Source organism: Neovison vison, chromosome 5 (genome assembly GCF_020171115.1).
Source record: "Neovison vison isolate M4711 chromosome 5, ASM_NN_V1, whole genome shotgun sequence".
Classification (NCBI taxonomy): Eukaryota; Metazoa; Chordata; class Mammalia; order Carnivora; family Mustelidae; genus Neogale; species Neogale vison.
This window is the reverse complement of record NC_058095.1, coordinates 113,416,085-113,420,870: the sequence shown is the minus strand read 5'-3', so window position 1 is coordinate 113,420,870 and position 4,786 is coordinate 113,416,085. Positions and strand designations below refer to the sequence as shown.

General features: G+C 44.2%; 1 pseudogene; it reads left to right on the top strand.

Moving 5' to 3' along the window:
• Positions 1-842: 842 nt before the first annotated feature.
• Positions 843-3,110, top strand: LOC122907445 (annotated as a pseudogene).
• The last annotated feature ends 1,676 nt before the right edge of the window (positions 3,111-4,786 follow it).

Below are 4,786 nucleotides of genomic sequence, written 5' to 3'. Positions count from 1 at the left end.
TAACTGTGCAAGCTGCTGGCCCGCTCCCACCCTCTGGCCCGGACCCATGGCCCCAGCTGGGGCTGGAGACCTGCCACTCGAGTGTCTCTCTAAAGTCCTCCTTTCATTCTTCCGATTATATCCTTATTATACTAGCTGACATCACAGGATCCTGATGACCGTGGGCAGGGAGACCGCCTCTGCAAACTCTGTCTTTTATTTTCCCTGGATTGTGCTATTTTTTTTCCCTCTATTTGATGGACTTCTGTCCTTTGCACCATCTCCCAGACCGCTTCCTTGGCAAGTTTTCTTTCAGAGCCTGCTCCGGGAAGAAAGGATAAAGGAGAGCATTTGGCCCAGAGGATAAGGAAGCTACTCTGTAGGGACTGAGTGGGGCTCTAAAGTCCCTTGAACCTATGGTGGGTGAGGGGGCTCGTTGCAATCTGCGTGTTTGTGCTCACAGAGCAACATGGCGGCACCGTGCACTGGGCTGCTCACCCGCCACGCAGTGAACTCAAACCAGCTTGCCTGGATGAGAGTCTGCGTGACTGTAGTGAGGAACGATCCCACTGCCTAGCAAAAGAGCATTACAACAAAAAGAGAAGCCTTGGCCAACGTACTCCGGTGGTTTTATATGATTTTCTTATGTTAGTCAATAAACCAGTCTTGGGGGGGGAGGTGCTGTGAAAAGTTTCACCCGTACACGGCAGTTTCTCAGTGTCAAATGTCTGTCACAAATTTTGCTTGTGGTCACCTCCGAAGCCTACAATTTAAAAAAAAAAAAAAAAACACAGCAATTATCTCAACCAAAGTGCTATTGAGTGCACTTTCCAGTGGTTGGTCCTCAGGCTCCTTTCCCAACAATGTTTTCCTCGTGCAAAAAAGCCCAAAGGAGCGTGTGCGTGGCTCCTGAAGCCGAGAAGTCAACTCTGCGGAAAATTTGCATGCCGTAATTGAGTTGCCGGGAATACTCAAGACATAATTCTTCAGGCTTGCAATGATGATCACGGGTCCCTGCAACCTTCCAGGCTGGCAGTGGAAATGGCCGCCAGACTCTTCCAGTCCCCCGTCATCTGGGTCTTAGATAGAAACTTCATAACCCAGCTCAGATCCCCTGGTTTTTAGGAGGTGATAGCTGGTGAACCCTCAGCTTCCCTCACCCTTAAGCTCCTGCAGGAGGTTAGGATTTTATAACTCCTTTGCCAAGTATTATGTTGGACTGAACAATTTAATACAGAGACATTTCGCGACCCTGGCTACAGGGTGCGTTTTTGGAGGGAAAGCCTGTAGTAGATGTGGAGTACTTTTGAATGAATGAACCAAGAGATGAATTTTGCACTTTTTGAAATTAGGGAAGTGATTTGACCCCGTGCACATACATGACATGGAAGTGTGCCTGGGCTTGAGGAAGTCCCTGGGCTGAAGTTGAGGAAGAAGCCCCAGTAGAATCCCTTTGGATAATTTTCAAGAAAATTACTTGGTCAATCATTCCTGGATGCTGGGCTGAATTTAACATAGGGATTACGAATCTGCAGAAATTCCTTGTCTGCCCTAATGCGCACACATACAATATGAGATGAGTAGGAGTATTTTTTGTGTTTGCGTATGTGTGTGTGTGTGTGGGGGGGTGATAAATTGGATCCTGTCACTATTCTGCAATGAAGCAGCAGACACAACTGACTTAAAGGAAGCTTCCCTCACTCCATCATTCTGCCAGGTTATACCCTGGGATCACCTCTTTTGTGTGTGTTCGGGCACCCTTTTCTGTGAGTCTGGATCTTGAATCATAAAATGCTTCCATGGTGGAACCTTTAGACATCCAGAATCCCAGAAAGCTCAGACAGTAAACCTTAATGTGCAGATATGGAAAAGTGTTGGGAGGATGTTTCTTGGTATTATCTAGGTTGAAGGCAGGTGAAAACTTTCTTCTGGAGGTTTTGGATGGCTGTCTCTATGGTCCTGAATTCCCAGGGCCAAACAGAGGCAAAACTGCCACATGAAAGCTACCTCTGGAAGTTTCTCATCTCCCTTCCCCTCTATTGTCTGCTCTTTCCCAAGATAATGGTGCATTTCTGAAACGTAATGAGTTTGCAGTGGTGTCCAAACCTGTGGCACAGATGGCCTTTTTCCTTGGCCTCTTATCAAATTCTGGGTCCAAGATGATACTTCTTTGGATACTTGAGATGACACTGAGTTCAACTGGAACCTCCAGTGCTGGCTAGTGCTAATAATGACATGTGCTCTGCTGGGCAGCATTGACATAAGTGAGTACTGATTGAAGAGGTAATGGTTCTAGGGTGTTCTGCACTGGTCAGATCATGTGTATTCTGTTCTCGGGGCCGTCCTTTAAGAGGAACACTGGCAAATAGGGACACATTCAGAAAAGGGTGTGAAAATAAGAGGACATGTGGGAGGAATGAGGGAAGATTTGGGTATTTGCAACCTGACTAAAAAGGCCAGAAAGATCCTAAAATCTGACCTAGTTTGAACACCTGTTTGGTGTTTGCATTCATCTTCTATGTATCTCTACCAGATTATTGACTACACTTGGTCTGAATATCTATTATGACTTAAAACTAGAACAAAAAGTTCCATTCCCTGCTGCTGTGGACTCTGGGCAGCCAGGGTTGGTGAAGGATCTCAAGACGGCTGGGTGAAAACTTGCTCTAAAAATCATTGACTGGGTAGCTTTTGGGGAGATCATACCCTGAAACCAGAAGGTCATTGCTAACTACCTGAAATCTTGGAATGAGATACTTACTTCCAAGTTGGCTACTCTCCCTGAGAAACCTCCTGTTACCTACTGGGCTTACTACAAGGCCAATGTGGTGAAGGCTGGCTTGGTAGATGACCTTGAGAAGAAGTTCAATGCCCTAAAGATTCCTGTGCCAGAGGATAAATACACTGTTCAGGTGGATGCTGAAGGAAAAGAAGATGTGAAAAGTTGTGCTGAGTTTTTGTCTGTCTCAAAGGCCAGGATTGTGGAATACGCAAAACAGCTGGAGAAGCTAAGGAACATAATTCCGTTTGATCAGATGACCATTGAGGACATGAGTGAAGCCTTCCCAGAAACCAAATTAGACAAGAAGTAGTATCTCTATTGGCCTCACAAGCCAACCGAAAACTTATAAACTTGAGGTGGGGAGAGAGAGCTGGCCCTTGTATTATAAACGCTGGACATTAAAAATAATGGATACAGTAAAAAAAAAAAATACTAGAACAAAAAACCTAAAACTCCAGAACATGGCAGCCTCCTTTAAATATTTTAAGCAGAATGGTGTAAAACCTCTTGAAGGCAGGACCTTTGCCAGTGTGAAGAAATGAGAGGAAGGCATTCTTCTCCTTCAGTATGGCCTGAAGATCCTTGGGGGAAGTGTGAGGATTTAAGAGGAGGCATTGGCACTAGATGTAAGTTCCCCACCAGTGTCAAGATCTGCTACATTTATTTATACCTAGTTAAGTTTCTTTGGTGACAAGGAATATAAAACCCCAGGAGTCAAACTTAAGTAAAAAGAAGCTGTAGGATGGGGCACTGGGATGGCTCAGGCAGTTAAGCATCCCACTCCTGAGTTCAACTCAGCTCAAGTCTTGATCTCAGGGTCGTGAGTTCAAGTCCCACTTTGGGCTCCATGCTGGGCATGGAGCCTACTTTAAAAAAAAAAGTGTAGGGAAGAATTCATTGGTCCATCTCATCAACCAGAAACAAAGTATTGGCCAATCACTGAAGCTAAGCCTGTAAATTCCAGCACTATAATTATTAGGGCACATGATCTTTTCCTCTACTTGTCTTTATTGCTCTACTCTTTCTCAGATGGCTCCCCCTCTACCCTACTTACAACTTCTCCTCCATAGTTTTGGCCTGGTTATATCCCCATCTCTCACCACCTGGGAATCTCTGACCACTAGAGAATCCTGGTTCTGTCTGAATTTATCTCTCAACTCCCTCCTGAAGAATTAGCTTCTCTGTGCTTCTTAGTCCTATAAGTCTAGAGAAAAAGATTCAGTTTGGCTCAACTCAGCCTTTGGATCCACTCTCCTTGGATCACGTGTACAGCCCTGCTCCAGTCAGCTACAGTTTAGGCACACAGTCACACGAGTAGGTAGAGATGGGTCCTTTAAGAAGTACGTGAGGAATGGCAAAGATCAGAATACCTTCTAGAGGCATATAGCTTGAAGCCGAAGAAAGCAATAATATCTAGGTGAGATATTAGTTCTACAGAAAGGCAAGGGTCCTTTAAATCTAACCTCGTAGATTCCTATCTGCTGTCCTTAGTTTTGCTCTGGAATTATTCTCTTTTTTTGTTGTTGTCATATAGAGCCCTTCCCTTTTTTCATCTGATTTTGCTTTGCTTGAACAAACTTGTATTCTTTTTGTCCATGAAATTTGGCGGTGGTCTTTCTTCTCTTTATACTTGTTTGTCCTCAGAATGTTGAGTAGGAGGACTTCAAAAAACTGCCCCCAATAGCCTCTGTCTTCTGCAATATATATATGTGTATTTTTTAAACAGGAAAAATCAAAATTAGTTTCCAGTGTCATATCCTATCTTTGAGGCTGCCTCTTCTTTCAACACAGAGTACAGAGCATGATGACAAATGAGAAACAATCATTTCACACATTCTGGTAAAATACATCTTCCCTGTCAGAACAGCAGGTGATTAGATCTTCATTTTGATGTAGACTGCAGCGTCTTCAGAAATGAATCAGTAAGGCCTGATATGAAAGAGAATGCAAATTTCCAGCCAAGGAATCTGTTGAAGAGACTATATGCCTGTGTAAGGGAGTGTAGAAGTGAATCCATTTGGTCAG